Below are 18,884 nucleotides of genomic sequence, written 5' to 3' on the forward strand. Positions count from 1 at the left end.
TCTGGGGAAGACTGTTCAGCAACTCTATAGCCTGAGGGAAATCTGGACGCTAACTGCGAGTCCCAATTTATCGGTCCACTGGACAAAATCAATTTCCAAACAGACAACTAGGAATGACAGCGGTCAGTACTATCCACATGTACATCAGGTGGACGTCACAGCCAACCACTACCCTAAGAAATGCTCAGGGAGCCCCGGGAGAAGGCCAGCTCCACAAGGACACAGCCTCACCCTGGACCAGCTGGCCCCCAAGGCCCCTGAGCGGGTTGGGGGCGCCTGACGCCAGGGCCAGAGTGAGATGGCTTCTAAGGTCAACCAGGGACAAAGAAAAGGACACACACTGTGACCTGTGCCCACTAACAGAGGTCTGCCTCAGCACAGTAAGAGACCTCACAGGGCTGACCGGCATTCGTTGATGGGAAAATCGACACGCTCGGAGGTCCGAACACAGGGCTATCTGGCCCACTTCTCTGCCTCAAGGAAGGGGAGGAGGCCGGCTGTGAGAGGTCACTGGGAGCCGTATGCTGCCCTCAGGCTCAGCCCTACTCAAGAGAGAAAAAGGCAGCCCAACCATGGGCTCTGAGTTCTGTGTAGCAAGGTGGCCCCCACAAACCCCAGCTTTGGCCCCCGGCACCCACATGTGCCCAGGTGATGTGCTCAGGTAGCTACTGGCCCTCAAGACATGAAGGCTCTGACTGCTTTGCATCCACTCAGCTAGGTCAGAGAAGCAGAGACCGGAGCCCCGCCTGGGCCTCAGGGCCTCACTGCCAGCCCTGCCCACCCATGCGACCAGGCTGCTGCAGCTCCCCTGGTGAGCCCCTTGCCCAGTTCTCGGCACAGGCAGTTTCAAATTCTTTCTCTAGAAAGCTCCGGTGACCCCTCTATTACACCTGCCACAAACACCAGTGGCTGAGGCCCAAGTACAGGTGAAGAAGCGCTCAGTTCAGTTCAGTTACTCAGTCATGTCCGACTCTTTGAGACCCCATAGACTGCAGGACGCCAGGCTTCCCTGTCCATCACCAACTCCCGGAGCATGCTCAAACTCATGTTCATCGAGTCGGTGATGCCATCCAACCATCTCATCCCCTGTTGTCTCCTCTTCCTCCTGCCTTAAATCCTTCCCTGCATCAGGGTCTTTTCCCCCGAGTCAGCTCTTCACATCAGGTGGCCAAAGTACTGGAGCTTCATCATCAGTCCCCCCAGTTAATATTCAGGACTGGTTTCTTTTAGGATGGGCTGGAAGAAGTGCTGCCAGCAATAAACGCAGGTCTCGCTGCTGGACTGGAGTCTGGGAGGGGACTACACGGCCACTGACAGCAATGCTGAGACACCTGCCTCACGGTCACTGAAAAGGGCTTTGATTTACCTAAAGTAAAACCTCTCAGGAGAGAGAGAGAGAGAGAGAGAGAGAGAGAGAGAGAGAGAGAGAGGGAGGGAGGGAGAGAGAGAGAGAGGGAGAGAGAGAGAGAGAGAGGACGGATTTCTTCAACAAGAAAATTGGAAAATGAGGCTCTCGGCTTCAATTCATCCAAAGGTGGTGGTAGTACCAGGCGCCAGGTGGGCAGAAGGATGGGGTCGGGACTGCTGGGCAGGGCCCGTGGCTGCCCCCGACCTCTCGGCCCTTCATCACTAGGCTCTTCTGTGCAGAAGGATGAGCTGGGCTTATAGTTCAGACATCCGGGGACAGGAAGACAAGAGACAGATCAGCCCTGGTCCACACAGGGTATGGAGTAATTACTGAGCTTTGGGTGGTATATGAAAGAGACACAGTCTTTGCCCTAAACTTTCATAAGAAGCCATTACCAGAGGAAAAAATTCAAAAACTAACAGCTCTTTCCAGATTCAACAGGTTTAAAATAAGGAAACTCTTCAATCGCACTGAACAAAAAACCTTTCTCACGGTTCCAATTACACACTGCAAATACATGTCAAATATATAAGGTTCCCCAGAGGGCTTCCTTTTGGCAACCCAGAGTCCAGCAATGTAATTTAAATACTCTTCTCTCTAGACAGCATGTCATTTGTCTAACGCCAACTGCCTAAGGACAAAGCAGCCTCTAGGTGAGAGAAACGAGTTAACCCTCAGATCACCAAGTCCCCACTGCAGGGCTTTACAGATGTACATCCAGGGGTCAGGAGGAACTCAGACGTTCTCTGCAGCATCCTTAAAAAATAAAAAAATCACCATACAGCCAGCTCAGAAGTTACGAGTTTTGATAAGTAATGAATTATACTAATTCGAGCAGTCCATGGCGTCCCAAAGAGTTGGACACAACTGAGCAACTGAACAACATACTGCTTCAAAATCAAACTCATCACATAAGGAATATCACTGCGCGGGGCCAAGTCTCCCAGAATCACTGAGCCATGTCCCCTGAGATGCACTTCAGTATCTACCAGGATGCAATGCGCCAAATCTCCCAAGTAGTACTAGAATGACATCTCCCAGACGCATTTGGCTGAGTCTCCCAAGATGCCCCTGAGCCTCGGCACATGATGGATGGAACTGCCTATGCAGCCAGGAGCCTGCCTGCCTGGTCTGAGCCCAGGAAAGCACCAGTTTCCCGGGAGCAGGTGTGGCCAAGCACCACTCAACTTCTACTTCAGCCACCAGTACAAACAGCCATCATACCTTCCTAAAGAATGCAGTCCAACTTGCTCAGAAAAACACATGCTGAATTTGCTGGGAGAAAGGAAATGACGGACAGAAAATCTGGTTCTACCGACATTTAGTTTTTAGTTCCCGCAGGACATCTGAAACAACTGCGAGCCACAGCACCAACCACTCTGCACGCGGGGGCAAGCGCAGGCTCGGGCACCGGCGTTCCCTGGAGGGTGAGGGATGCCCGCCCCACAGACCCTGGGAGACCTCAGCCAGGGCTCATCTCCACAAGTACGATGGAGCAGGGTCTTGGGGCATCCTGTGTTGCTGGGGTGGGCACCTGGCCCACACACCACCTGCTTTCCCCTCCCCCCAGGTGCTCCCAGCACACGCACCCTGCCACAGGGGAGCACCCGTGAAGCCCTCTGCCTCCCTTTCCGCAGCAAAGTCACGTGGCCACACTGGTCCCAAGGCCCTCCCACATGTCCTCCCTGTGAACAAGACCCACCCCCCCTCACTGCCCATGGTGCTGCGGCTGCGAGGCAAGGCTCAGCTGTCCAGAGGCCAGAAATGGACATTCCCCTCTCCAGGTGCCCGTAGAAACACGAGAGGTCCCAGTGGAAGCATGCAGTCCAGGATTTCCTGGATAAAGGCTGTCCTCCAAAGAGAAACACAATGGCAAGACAGCAGGAAGTGACTATTTTAGAGCAGGAGCCCACAGTGTTGGGGCAGGACCTTGTGAAATGCGTAACACAACTGCAAAGCAAGACTGGGGCAAGCACCTACTCTTCCATCTGACGGCACCCTGTCCCTTCGTGTGAAGAGATTAGCGAATATTCCTACATAAAGCATCTCAAATCTCAGTGGATCAATACACTCAAGAAAGTTTTAAAGCGAATAACAAACAAGGTAAGTGTGGTATGATGGATAAGGATGTGATGGTGATTACATGTAAAAAACTCACATACATATATCATGGGAATATTCCAACCTAAAAAGGGGGGAAACAGCAGATGGGGAAACTTGGGGTAAAATAGGAATGTTAAAGATAAGGACAAGAGAGCTGTTTCTGAAGATCACACGAGCAGAACCAGACTTTCAACAAAACCTCCAGACCTGTGTGTTGATGCAGTAGGCCGTGTGGCTATGACCCATCCACAGGGCACCTGTCCAGAGGGGAGAGTGCGGGAACCACCGTGTGCAAGCCACTCACCATGGGCTCAGGAGGCATGGGTAACCGGTGATGGGGGCAGCACCGGCAGACGGCCCTGCCCCTGTGTGCCTGGGCCTCCTGGGCTATGTCCCCAACTTGGCACAGAAGCGGCACTGCTGCCACCATGGTTCGTAAGCGCAGAAACAAACCCTGCCATGACGGGACAGGGCGTGCTGTTTAAATACAACAGGGCCACTCAATGCAACGCATGCTGCTACCCAAAGAATATTTAATAACAGGAGGACACTCAGAACCCTCAAGCAGGCTGCATGCCGTCAATGGCTCACGTGCTGATACTGGTGACAATCAGCACTCACTATGGGCCAGGCCTTTGTCCGATTGACCCTGGAGGTAGGGGAACCGAGGTACAGAGAGACGGCCCAGCCCCTGGACTGCAAAGCCAGCCCAAGCATCACGCTGAGAGCCCCAGGTGCTCACGGCCCCCACCTGGTATAACCTCAACATGCTGACCTCCAGGCAGCGAGATTCCAGGTTTCCTTAGCTGCTGCTTCATGTCACTGTCCCAAATGTCCGTAATGACCACTCACGATCTTCATAATCGTTAACAAAGGCAATACCACACTTTAAAATGTGGTTTCACCCTTTCCACTATTCAGAGGACACCACTTAGCCACTAGGCCAAGACCAGGGGAAGGACCCTGCGACCAGGATGACTGCTCCTTGGGGTCCACCAGCTAGCGTGGGTCCCAGGAGTCTTGACACTTCAGACAGGATCACAGCGGGGTCCTGCTCAACATCAGATACATATGTTCCATTTATTAACAGGAACCATTCCTGTGTGGAACACGGATCAGAGAAGAGGCCAAATCAAAGAAGAGTAAACACTTATCACGATCGGAGTGCTGGCTTCAGCAGCACATATACCAAACGTAGGATGGTACAGAGAAGATCAGCACGGCATCACTTACATCTAAATCTGAATACGACACAATCTAAAACACAACACAAAGGAACCTGCCGACAAAACAGAAGCGGTCGCACAGACAGAGAGACAGACGTGTGGTCGCCAAGGGAGGGGGGCTGAGGGAAGAAGGGGTGGGAGGTTGGGGTTAGCAGATGTAAGCTGTTACATACAGAATGGATAAACAACAAGGCCCTGCTATACACCACGGAGAACTATACAGTCAATATCCTATGATAAACCGTAACGGAAAAGAGTATTTTAAAAAATTAACACAACATCGTAAATCAACTATACTGCAATAAAAATAAATAAGACCGACCAAAAGCAGAAAAAGATCTGACATCAGCCAAGGCCACAGGAAGATAAGCCCTCCCACAGCAGTGACCCACGACACACACAGGGGTCCTCCTCCAGCCCACAGCAGTCCCCCTACCCAAGCGGCAGCCCCAGCCCAGAGTGGTACCCCTACCTCACCACCGGGGTGGCCGTGGCACAGTACCAGTGAAGCCGAGTGACTGAGAACCTCTGAGCCATGGCTTCCTCGCCACCTGTGCTACCAGAGCGTCCACCCAGGTGACATCGGGTACCTCCTTCCTCCCCTCCAGCTCCCTGGGCTCCCAAGAGGCTTAAGGAAGGTACTGGCTGAGAAAGCAAGTGCCCAGTGTAGGAGATGCCCCTGTGACTAGCATGGAAAGTTTTCACCAGGCTGGACGAGCAGGTGCGCTTTCCACGGGAACTCCTGGTTAGACTGTTTATACTTAACATCTGGTATCCACCTGGTACAGAAACAAACTGTTCTAAACCAGATGGTTCCAAGTAACCCTTCGAGTAACCTTGGACTCAGCGTGCTCAGCCGCTTTCTGTGACCTGCCACAATGGAACACGACTCCAAAAACACAGATTTCACATGATTCCAGGTGTTCAAAACTTAATAAAGATTTCAATCAAGAGTGCTTTTCTTTAAAAATTTAATTTTTTTAAATGTCACTTTTTGGACTACACTGTAAAATAACCTAAATGCGTATCTTTCCTATTTCAAGAGACAATTACATGTCTTTCTCTTAAAAAATCAATTAAAATACAGACGTACTAAGGTATCAATAGAATGTAAACAAAAGCACCTCCTCTCTTCAGTGCAGTAAGCATCTGAGGAGACAGTGGTGACTGATTCTAGAATCTGATCTCCCCAGGGTGCTGCCGCAGAGGCCCTGCCCCAGGACAAACTTCGGGGTGTTAAGATCTTTAACTCGCCATGACTGGGGACAGGGGCTGACCAGTGTGGCCCGGCAGCTGACCTCCCAGGTCTGTGCCCACGTCCCCACCACACCTTGCCCCCTGGACAGCTAACGTGTGGCCATCCCCAGGGGTGGCATGACAGGTCTGCACACCATGAGACAACCCAGTGCTGGCTGGCCCTTCTGACCGTGGTGGGGCCAGCTTTGAGTCAACAGATTATCTCCACAGTACCAGCTCTCTGGCGCAGGGGAAACGAGCTGCTGATCCTATCGAATGAAACACGACTTCCACAGGGTATGAGGATGACACTGAACACAAGGCGAGTACGCGAGACAGCACCTGAGCCTTCGGCGGGGAGGAAGGGCCTCCAGGGAAGAAACGGAAATCGTGGGGCTCCCAAATTCCCTACCACCAGGCCCAGAACACAGGACGACCTGCACCTTTTTTGCTGCCACCATTGACACAAAAGATAAGCAACAAGGCACACTGACAAGGCCTCCCTGAAGCCACTCTCTTGGGGCCAGCTGCTCCCGAGCAGGCCGGAGCAGGAGCCAACAGCTGGGCCTCTGTCAGGAAGCACCCACAGGGCCATATGCTGCATGCGGGGGCTCAAAGAATTACTGAAGAAGGGCAGAAGCGTGCCCGCCGCGGAAGGTGAGCAAAGATGGCTGGACGATAGCTGTGAGGGTGACGTCCCAGTAAGATGTCAGCACAGGACACAGCAGGTTTTACATCCTGAGGACGAACTGCGCTCTCCACGAAATCATGATGCTGGGTCCCTTCACAGAGGCCTGGAAGAGCGAATGAAGTTCCAAGGCATGTGGACGGTTCCTCATCTTCTACTCACTTTCTCCAAGAAGTGAGCCTGGGAAGACGACCCCACGGGAAGAGCAAGGAAGACGCTCCTGAGAAACAGCTCGTGGAGGGCTGCCAGCATGGAGAACTGGGATGTGTACATGACAGACACATTTCTCCATTTAAACCCGAAGGTGCTATGTTACGAGTTAGTTCACTGAACTGCCCCTGAAGGTGAATCAGCATTTGAAAGGCTTGAGGACCACACCTCCGGGTGAATGCAGGTCCCCCACTTAACCCCCTACTCCCCTCAAGGTGGCTCAGGCATACATCAAGGGTGCCAGCATGTGGAGCCCGGCCTCCACAGCAGCCTCCCTGCCCACACTGTCTAGAAGATGCATTGCACACAGTAGGTACAAAACCGAGTGAACCTAAGTGTCTCTCTCTTGCTCCTTCTCCAACAACACACATCCTTTGAAATTTTTTAAACTGCTTAAGCCATTCCTCCTGGAAATATTTCCCTAATGTTTCCCACAAACATAATCTTCTTTATAACTGAAGGATTACAGACCCCTTTCTACTCCTCTTGAAATACACTTACCATGACAATCTTTCAGCTTCTCCAAATTTTATGTGTATCAATGACAGTCTAATGCTTTGGAGGAAAACCTCTTTCCTATTCCCACCCCCCCAACCTGTTGCCTAGCCTAAAGTAACTGTGACCATGAGTTTGATCTGTGAATAAGGCTAGTGCCTGGATGCTTTGTGGACAACACAAGTATAGGGACAGGCAGAACTGAGGTTTGGTTCTCTCACCACAGGCCCCTGGACTATTGGCAAGTCACAGCAAAAGATTAAGGTCCAATCCTTGCATCTCCAAACACATTAATGAGCCTCCCCAAAGAAGGAGCATGAGAAAGCAAGGAGCTACTTTCCATCCAGGTGACCGGCCCCCACATCCCAGTCATACCACCAAGGAGAAGAGCCTTCCCCAGCTGGTCACAACCCACATGCCCCACAGAACATGGCAAAACCGCCTGTGGAGGAGGGTCTCCAGCCTGGGGTGGCCACCTGGACGTGTAGAAACCTCCGCAGGTGACTGAGTCCATGGCCACCGTGGGAACTGACTGCTTGAACTCTTAGCTGGGAAACAAAGTTTCTAAACTGAAACATCACTCGACTATGCTAAAATGCAAATACAACTGTTTGCTTAGAAATAACCCTCAGAGAAAATAGTCTTCTCCTTGCTTAGAAATAACCCTCAGAGAAAATAGTCTTCTCCTGACAGACTGATTCCCTTTTTTCAACACTGAAAACCCAAAATTTCAGACAGTTTCTCTAAGATCAAAACATCCTACACCTCCTCTAAGTCCCCGGCATCCCCCCGCTCCCCAATCTGCGAGGAGGAAGTGCATCCCAGGAGGAGGGAGCAGGCGGCCCCCACACCTCTCGTCCCCGCTGGACCCAATGCGGGGCCACCCGCCCTGCAGAGAGCCTGCGGCCAGCACACACTTCCCGCTGAGTCAGCGCTGTGAGTGAGCAGCTGTCACTCTGTCAGCAGCGATGACAAGCAGCACCACAGTGCCTGGAGCAAGGCCACTGAACAGGGGCTCTCTCCTCGCCCAGCTGCGGTTTATTAAATTCGAACTAGAGGACGCCAAAGGGTACCCAGGGGAAGCTGTCACCAGGAAAACACAGGCACAAAACCATTTCACCAGTGCCGCCCACACCTGGTCCAGGTGCCCACCGCGCATGCCAGGGGCCAGGACCTGGGGACAAGCAACACACTCTCCCAACACCCAGAACGGAGGTGAGATGTGAACCCCCAGGGGGAGGTCCCATTCTCAGCAGACAAAAGCGCTCCCCTGCTCTCGCAGCAGCAGCAGAGCCAAAGCGGCCCCTGGTTCTCAGCTGTCACAGGGGGTGCTGGCTCCCCAAAGGACCTGCCCGGCCTCAGTCTACAGAACTTTCTTTTCAGGCCACCTAAGTAATGGTTCTTGTCAAATTAAACTCGTGATCTCTGAATAACCCTCCCCGGGGAAAGATAACACAGGCTCTTTCCATCTCTCTGCCCCCGCCTAGGACACAGCACAGGGGCCCAGAGCCTGCCCACCCAGTCCCTTTGCCAAAGGCCACGCACGAGAGGGGGCGGGACAGAGGAGGTGGCGCAGTGGTGCCGCTGGCGCAGGAAACGCCCACGGCTGCTGACAGAGTGGCCCAAGTACAACAACTTGAAAGAAGCAAAAACAAGCGTTCGGGAGAATTAAAGGCTTAACCAGGAAGTCAGGGACCAGTTCTGCCACTGACTCATAGCCCTGGATTCCTGGCCACAGTGCCCAGACTGCCACTGGCCCCAAGAGTGTCCAGGGCACAAATTTCAGGACTGTCAGGCCTGGAGGACCATGCTGCCAAAGATCCCCCTTCACCGAGCTGAGAGTCACTGGACTGGAGGCCTGGCCCAGGGTCAGACGGCCAGAAGGAAGAAGGGTAAATGTCAGATGACGGGTCACTCGTGTTTGATTGATGACACACCTGTACCCGGCTGAGGGTAAGTTCTCTGAAGAGTTTTCTCCTCTCATCTAACCACCTGGCTCACCGTCTTGGAAAGCTGGGACAGGGGAGTGTGGACGGCAGACTTTCAACCACAAGCCAAGCATCTCACACAGCCACATTGCCTGGCCTGCCCCAGTGACCTCCCACGTTGACCTCCAAGAGTGAAGGCAGACCCTCAGGCATGGTGGTGCCCGCCCAGCAAGGGGCTGTCCCACCAGGGAGGGGGAGAACTTGGCCCCATCCTCCCTTTGCCCAGATAAAGGCAGGTGTCCCCACCATGGGCCCCTCCTCATGACACAGCCCAAGGAGAGCTCCGCCCTCACTTCTTGGGCCCCCTAGCACTCCTCTGCTGCCCGCTGTACCCTCTGAAGATCTGGACCCAGCCCAGAGCTACACTTCGACTCTCACGGCATCCAAGCACAAAGCAAGCGGAGAACCCTGCAGCAGCACCAGGCCTGCCAGGTGAGAAATCGGGCCTGAGCGTCTTCCCCTGGTGTGACCACTGGGCTGCTCCCCAGGGCACTCCTGCGGGCTCCCTTCCCAAAGCCTGGGACCAGTCTGGGGCCAGGGACAGGCCCACACTGGCATGAAGAACGGAGCGGCAGCCCCGTGGCTCTCACAGTGGGAGCCAGGAAGGGAAGCATGTGCAGCCGCCCAGCCCCGAAGAGGCTCGTATGGGAGCAAGAACTGTTGTGTGCCCGGCAGCCTCGCCCACGGGGGCAGCGAGCACAGGGCAACACGGCAAGGGCACAGTAACCTCACCCCAAGCACATTAAACCAACCTCACCGTGTCCTCGTCCTGGCGCCACGGTGCCCTTCCAGACACATTACCTGCTAACAGGCTACTTCCATGAGCAAACCTGAAACTCAAGTGAAATGAACCCGCCAGCCGTCTTCCTGGGTAACAACTAGCTCCCCAATCGAATCAGCCAACCTGCACTGGACTTCAAACACCAAACAGGCCTGCTGCTAGCAGAAGCAGGTGGCAAAATTAAGGAGAGATAGAAATAAATCAGTGGACAAAGGGTTCTTCCTGGTAGCAAAATTTCTCACTAAAAGATTCAGAACAAGATTTTCCATTAAAATAGCATAAATATTACCAAAGTGTCTAAAATAATAAACTTTGTGGACAGACATGACTTTCTGAGCACACCATATATAACTGACACACAACTCAATCACTTTATAATCATAAATGTCACCATCTTGGGTTTGAACCAAACTATGAATTTCAACTCTTAAAAATAACATACAGTAATATGATATAAGCTGTTTTATAATTTGCATGGCTTCCACACTTGTGTCAAGTATAAATTCTAAACACATAGCACTCAGGCATGCTTAATACTTCCTTCAAACTATGAATTCTTTCATAATTTCAATACTAATTTTAAAAAGTTACCAAATTTTAAAACCAAAAAAAGACACTCTTTAAAAAAACCATATACATGTATATACACATTCCCATCCCCCAAAACTGCACACATAAAGAGAAAAAGAACTCAAGTGAGAGAATCAAAGCAAAGGTGAGGGAATTCCCTGGCAGTCCCGTGGTTGGGACTGAAGAGGGTGGAGGTTTAAGCCCTGGGGAACTAAGATCCTGTAAGCCAAAAAAAAAGGGGGGGGGGGTGAAACTTCTACATCAAAAATGACACAGTATGAGATCAAGAAAATAGACAACCTCAGAACTGGAGAAAATATCTGCAAATTGTCTACCTGATCTTAAGAGTCTAGAATCCAGAAACTACAAAGAGCTTGTATAGCTCAACAACAAAAAGACAACCCAATTTAAAAATGGGCAAAGGACTTGAATAGATGCTCAATGTTATTAGTCATCAGAGAAACGCAAATCAAAGCCATAATGAGATACCCACCAGGTTGGTTACAATTTTTTTTTTTTAATGTAAAATGACAGGGACTGGTGAGGATATCGGGAAACTGGAACCCATGCCCTGCTGGCGGGAACATAAAACAGCAGCCAAATCTCCATCCGTTGACACATGGATAGACAGTGTGGTCTGTCCTTCTGCTATGAGCTGAACTGTATCCCCCCAATAACTCATAAGGGGACTGCATTTGGAGACAGGGCCTTTAAAGAGGTAATTAAGGTAAAACGAGACCATACGGATGGGCCCGAATCCAGGAGGGCTGTCGTCCATCCAGGACACAGACACTGATCAAAGGGCAACCGCGTGAACACACAGCAAGAAGGTGGCCACCTGCAAGCCACGGAGAAAGGCCTTGAGAGAAACAGCCCTGCCAGCACCCTGACCTCAGGACACCCAACCTCCAAAACTGTTGTTCAAGCCACTCAGCTTGGGTACTTTGTTACAGCAGCCTGAGCAAACTAATACACCATACTATGCAGTAATCCTCAGAAAAAAAATGAATGAAATACACGCGCTACAACGTGGATGAACCTTGAATCGTGCCAAGTGAGAGAAGCCTGTCACAAAGAACCACATACTGTATTATTCTATTTATCAGAAACAATCAGATTAGGCAAATCCACAGCAATAGGAGATAGATTAGTGGCTGTGCATCGCTGAGGAGGATGGGGGTTTTGGATGACAGCTAAGGGTCATGGGGTTCCTTTTGGGGGTAATGAAATGTTCTAGAACTGACTGTGGTGCATAACTCTGTGAATAAACTAAAAGCCACTAATTTGTAAACTTTAAATGGGTGAACTGTACAGAATTAAATTATATCCCAATGAACCTATTTTTAAAATCTCATAGATGAGCAGTTACTATCTCAAGTAATTAATAAGGATTCTTCAAGCACAGATAAGTTACCTTTCTACTTCTACTGGGGTCAGTTTTGATAAATTACATTTTTCTAAGAATGTCTATTTTTGTCTGAGCTATCAAAGTTACCAGCAAAAGACAGTCTGAACATGTGGCTTTCATTCTCTGCAGGACCTGCCTCACAGCCCCCATCCGGGTGTCTACTGTGGTTTATGCGCTTCCCTCCTGCTCTGCTGATGAGCCGAGGTCTCTCTCTTTGGGAGGCATTTTTGGCCACTGATCCTTGCAGACCTGTGTATTCTCCCTCACTCATCTCCCCTGCTCCCCTTCACTGTCTTCCCTGCTACTACCCTTGCTCTTTCCTTGGCAGTTTGAGCCTTTCTTCTCCTCCTTACAACATTGGAAGAGGGATAAGGTAGGGGTCAGCAGCAGTTTCTACAAAGGGCCAGAGCCCAAACAGTGAGGTTTTGCAGACCACTGACTACTTCCCTTTTCAAAAAGAAATACTGTTGGGGAAAAAAAAAAAAAAGGAATAACCACTCTTGGCTCCAAGGCCATACAAAAACAGGCCAAGGCCAGCTTGGGCCCGCAGGCCACGGTTTCACAATTCCTGCTTAAGGTTTTAGATCGCCCTGTAAGTACACGGCTAGCTGCATCTGGAGAGTTCTGATATATAACTGCGTTACTGTTCATTTCTATCTTTAAAGTTTTATTGCAGAATTTCTACTGGGATTTCTTCTTTAACTCCTGTGTTATTTAGAAATCCATATATTTTCAAACTAAATACTCATGTCATGCCTTCATCGTTCTGTATCCAACTTTCAATTTCATTGTTTTGTTGGTCAAAGAATGTAGTCTGTACACCAGTGGTTCTTTGAAATTTCTTGAGACTTGTTTTACAGCCTTACTAGTAAGCGTGCCGCATTTGTAAACGCTCCTGTGCCTAAGAAAGCATCCCCTCAGCCACAGTGGCACAGCCCTACAGGAACCCACAGAATCAGGCCTGTCTCCTGCTAAGTCTCAGATACAAGGCTCCCTGCTATTCCAGTTCATCCCACTATTCTCTCTCATACGTGAACTGTCAGCAATGGAGAGAGGGGTTCTGAGTTCTCAGGACGACAACAGATTCGTCCACTTCTCCCTGGAACCCTACGATTTCTGCTTCTCATGTCCTCAAGTATAACAGCAACTTGTGTCAGTCAGGGTGACGCCAAGTGTCCGGGCTACCCACGTCTGTTCCCTCTGTCTCTGCTACTGGTGTCGGCGGGATCTGGGCACGGGGAGGGGACAGGACACGGGGGACCTCTGGGCACGCGCCACAATGCTTGCATCCACCCTCTGGCCTCCCAGCTGCCAACATGGTGGACGCAGTCACGCTGCTGAAGTGCTGGCACGCCTCCCGATGGGACTGCCTCTGGGTCTGGATGAGCTGGGGAGGAGTCCTGGGGGAGGGGAGGAGCCGTGACAGGACAGGGCGAGGGGGCAGCCGCATCGTGGTGTCAGCACACCAGCGGCCACACACACCCCCATGGAAGCACTGCCACAGGATCCGGACCAGAGTGCGTGGCCACCGCCTGACTTCTGCCTCACGCACGCCCTTCCCGCAGAGCCAGAGGGGGAGGGGATCTCGGCAGGGGGACCCAGCTCAGGCACCGAGGCAGTGTGGTGGCAGCCTGTGGACAGGAACCTTCCAACGCAGGGCTGGAGGAAGAGGGGGCAATCGTTCCCTCAGTTCTGGACGAGCCCTCCCCTTCTCACCTGAATGCTTCGGTCCCCACGGTGACCAAGAAGACTCACAGAACAATGTCTGGTGCCCAGGAGGTACTCAATGAAGATTCTCAAACTGCTGTTTTGGTTATTTCTGGCAAGCATGCCTGGGAGCACCACTTGCCCTATGGCTAGGGGCTGGGGTTTGACACCCAGGCCGACTTGGGACACGTGGCCTTGGGCCTGCTGAGACCCTGCACAGCTCCAGGCCACCCAGCCCGAACTCCTGGTGGAAACAAGGACAAGCACAGCTGCCAGCAGTGCCTCGTGCCCTGCAGGACCCTGGAAGAGGGGAAGTTCCACGAGGAGTCAAAGCCCCACCTGGGCCACGTGAACCACCTGGAAGGGATGAGCCTGTGCTGAGGGACACACAGGAAGCCAGCTCCAGCTGTCCCCCAGGTTCTGGACAACCATAACCAGCTGCCTCGAAACAGGTGGCATGAAAAGCAGTCACGGTAAAATCACACAGGAAAAGCACACACCTGAGGGAGTCTCTCCAGATGCCACAAACGGATAGAAACCCAAGCACTCCAGATAAAACCAGAACCTAAAAGATAACACTGGAGGAGCTTCCCCTGGGGGTCTAGTTGGCTAAGAATCTGCGTGCCAAGGCAGCAGACAATCCCTGTGGGAAGATTCTACACGCCGCAGGGCGACTGAGCCCCTGCGCCCCAACTACTGAGCCAGTGCTACCTCAGAGCCCATCATCACAACGAAGAGAGCCCCCACTACTAGAGAAGCAACTAGAGGAAACCTGCGTGCAGCAACAAAGGCACGGTGCAGCCAAAAATACATGCGTAAATCTTAAAAGAAAGGTAACACTGGAAATGGAGGCCTAGAATACTAAGAGGAATGAAAACCAGTGAAGGACCCGAGGAAGATTTTAAAAAGAACTGAAACGATGTCTGGAAAGAAAAGGAGAAAAGATTCACGCCACGGATGGAGCTCTACGGTGGCCTTGGAGGCCAAGCTCAGGAAGTCAGCCAGGCCGGCGGAGCAACACGACACCACACGCACGGGGACTGGCAGCCCAGCTCCACTAGAACAAGGAAGCGACTACAGGGGCCTGTTCCCCACTGTCTTTAGTCTGTTCACAGCTCTTTCACTGCTGTGTTCTCACTGATGTTAATTGTAGCATGAGACAAAACCAAATCGGTGTGCTATCTTTTCCTTGGCCGTGTTTACTTTAACTAAGCAACTTCTACATGTGGTTGTGAACATATCCAGAGACATCAGGCAAAAAGCCCTTTTAAAACACAAATCCAGGGAATCTCCTGGCGGTTCAGTGGTTAGGACTCTGTGCTCCCACTGTGGGGGGCGTGTGTTCGGTCTCTGCTTGGGGAACTAAAATCCCACAAGCCACGTGGCACAGCTGAAAAAAATTTGTTTAATGAATAAACAAACACATACGCACATAACAAATTCAATAAAAGGAGGTAAGGACCACGTCACTTGCTCTGGGAAAACCATAACGAGCCTGATGAGCAACCAGCGAGGACCCTGAAACATCGGCAGATACTGTCGGGCAGGCAGAGGGGAAGAGGAGAGGAAAGCTGTGGGAACCCTCGAATCTTGGCCCAAGTTCACAAACCTGAATCATTCTCCCAGCCAAAGACAAAACAAGCCAGAGCTCATGGTTTCAAGTTTCACTTGAGACACAGAGGCCACAGCCCAGATCACGCTGGGCTCAGAGCCCCTGCCCACAGCAGAGCCCCTCCTCCCACCCCGGGACCCCACGCAGGCCGGCCAGGTGAGGAGGAGCCCTGGGTCCAGCTCAGCTCGGCTGGGCTCCACACCTCCCTGGGGGAAGGTGTCATCAGGGAGGAGTCTCGGGAGCTGCCGGCACAAAAGCTGCCCACAGGCCACAGACACCGAAACCGGAAGCCCTACAGCCACCGTCCAGGAGCACAGGACACAGGGCGGCCGGGCTGGGAAGTGGCCAGTGCACTCCCTTCCAAAACACAGAGCAGCTCCTGTCCATATACGTTCCAACAGCGGCCTTACTGGGATCATAAGCAAATTAAAATTCAAGTAATGCATTACACATCTCAGACTTCAAGTTACAAATGAAGCCCTCCACTTACTCATCAAAGGAAGGTAAACGTCCAACAATAAAACTTTCCCTGGACGCTCCCACATCCCCTGGCCTACCTCACTGGACAGCCAAATAAACTCTACTTTCATTTCTATTTTCCAACTATTTGATAAGCAAAAGATCAGTTGATACCCTCAGGATTTCTTTTTTTAATGAGACACCAAGTACCTCACCTGACAAACACAATCACAGTTCCAGCCCCCAACCTCGGCCGACATGTGCCCCATGCTCCCTACACTTGGTCTCGCAGGCCCAGCTCTCACATGTTGACAGGGGAGGACCCTGAAGACCTGGAGGGCGAAAGTCCAGCCCCTGTACACACTACACTCAGCTCAAGCGAGGTGCATCACACAGGCCAAAGGCTTTATACTGGGGACTGGGGGAGGTGGTCAGCACGGGGGCAGGGCAGCACCGGGAGCCTTGGTCCTGGGCCCACTGCAGGGGTCTGGGAATGTGTCTGTCCTGATCCCCTGGACTCATTCTCCAACCAATGAACAAAGGCCTCGTGAGCACATGTGCACACACGTGCATGAACATAAGCTACCAGGCAAGACCTTGGGCCTGTGCTTCAAGGCCCACAAGTTGCAACTACTGAAGCCCGTGTACCTAGAGTCTGCTCCGCAACCACACTGTACCCCACTTGCCGCAACTAAAGAAAGCTGCACGTGCCAGCCACGAAAACCTACGCAGCCAACAAGTGAAAAAGAACACGTTCATCTCTGAGAACTTAATGAATGTCGTCTCGGCAGCTGGTTAGGGCTTACTGTCCTTAACAACCACCGAAATTCGAGAAACTGAAATTATGCTTAGGGTTTTCTGTAGTTTTCATTTCCTTTTCCTTTCCTCCGGATGCCATATCCCAGAGGAGCGCTAACAACTGAAAGTAAAACTAACTGGTATTTACTTGTAAGGTCAAAAGTATAAATAATCTGCTTCCTTCATCAAAGATGTTTTGTTCTGTGACACACACCATTCCCACCGTACAAAGGCAATTTGGTGGGATACTGTAATTAACCCATCAGTTTCCAGAAAAATCCAGGAGTAGAGGCCTCCAGGGTACCTGCTACACATAGGAAAGCTGAGGCCCAGGTCAGATAACTACTCTAAGTCATAGAAGGTTGAAAGAATAGAGCCCAGACTCAGAAGCAGCCACAGAGTACAAGTCCCTGATTCAACTCACAGACATGGCATCCCTCCCCCAGTGCAAACTTTTCACTGCCGAGAGGACTCTGCTCTGTTGTCCTTGAGGCTGGGTGATCTTGGCCAAGTTACTTACCCTCTCTGTGCTGCCTGACTCTGCAAATCAGGCTCCTGAAGTTCCCATTTCAAAAAGTTACTACAGTGATTAAATGGATTAATAGAGATAGAATGTTTACTCAGCACAGGGCCTTACACTGCTAACACTCAATAAGTGCCTAACCACCCCCTGCCCCACCAAGAGAGTAAACTCTGGCGATGATAAGCAGGTGAAGGAGGAATCACTATGAAAAAAGAAAACCTTTGTGGAAGAAACGGAGACTGCAGAAGGAACAGCACCACCTGTCAAAAGCCATCATTAAAACTCTCAGAGAAACTGGAGAAGCCTATTGCAACCACTACCTATAAGATACTAAGAAAGGAGCACTCAGAGAGCAAGCATGAACTCATGGAACCAAAAATCTTAACAGCAGGATAGAAGAGAAAGCTAAAGAAGGTGAGAACAGAGAAAAGAGCCTACAGGAGAGAAGCAATGGCACGTGAAGAACCAGGAATCACCATTCACACAAAATTTTACGACAGGTAAAACTAATCTATAATGCAAGAAAACCCAGCCAGCAGCTGCTTCCGAGCAGTGATCATAGTGCTCTACTTCCCAACAGAAGGCATGCCCAAGATTCATGGAAGGGTACTCTTGGGACCTGTGCCCTCATCACGTGTGACTTCTACCTTCAAAAGAAGTATTAACAGTTAACAACACGCCTGCTGAACACGTCTGTCTTTGAAATGCAACAAATGCTTGAGATGGATCAACATGTGGAAAAGAGGAGGGGAGAGAAAACGTTCACTGCAGAACCAGTGCTGGGTGTCTGAGCATTCACTTATGTGAATTTTGTGACTCATCTATATGTTTGAAATTTTTTGTACTAAAATGTTGCAGGGAAAGAGTCAGGGATCAGAATCACATCAAACTTTTCAGAAGCAGCACTGAAAGCCAGATCAATGGAAAACACTTTCAAAACACTGACTGTAAATACCTTTTGGCCTAGGATTCTATACCTGGCCAAACTATCAACTAGATAGAGGGGCAGAAAAAAGACACTTCCAATCATTCAGGGTCTCAAAGATTTGCCTCTCTCGCATTCTTTCTAAGGAGCCTACTAAAGGGCTGTGCTTCACTGATACTCAAACGAAGGATCAACCCAAGAGGGAAGACAGTATGAGATCCAGGAAGCCTGGCTTCCAATTCAGGAAAGAGGCAGAGGGAATCTCAGATGACAGGGAAGGCAGGCGTGGAGGTAGAGGCGTTAAAGGGCTACACTCTCATTTCCTATAAAGACAACAGACAACACCCAAAACTGGGCACAGTGAGGGGGGTGGAGGAAACAAAGCAAACAACAGAATAGTGTTACTTGTCATCAAGGAGGTACATTTCCAAAATCATCAGCTAAGAAAAGGTCCAAGTGGGGCCCCCGGCAGGGGGGATGGGAGGGGAGCAGCCGGTGACACCCTCCCACTGAGAGGTTGGGGCCCCTCCCCTCCTTCAAACCCAGAGAGCCAAGTGGGATCCTGTGGTGCTTTGCGCTCTGAGTCCCACATGGAGTAAGACTGACCACCCTCCTGGAGAGGCCTCTGGATGAAAACAAAGGGAGGAGGAGGGACCAGCTGCTCCCCCAGGACACGAGGCAGCTGAGTGCCCACTAATGCCACAGCACACAAGGCCGGCCTGGAGCAGGCTAGACTCTTGACCCGAA

At 51.2% G+C, this 18,884-nt stretch overlaps 1 protein-coding gene across 2 annotated transcripts in view; it reads right to left on the reverse strand.

Annotated features, from left to right (window-relative positions):
- TBCD (tubulin folding cofactor D) overlaps window positions 1-18,884 on the reverse strand; it is a 144,153-nt gene that overhangs the window by 66,415 nt on the left and 58,854 nt on the right. The gene's annotated exons all lie outside the window — the stretch shown is intronic.

The sequence above is a fragment of the Budorcas taxicolor genome, chromosome 19, assembly GCF_023091745.1.
Source record: "Budorcas taxicolor isolate Tak-1 chromosome 19, Takin1.1, whole genome shotgun sequence".
Taxonomy (NCBI): Eukaryota; Metazoa; Chordata; class Mammalia; order Artiodactyla; family Bovidae; genus Budorcas; species Budorcas taxicolor.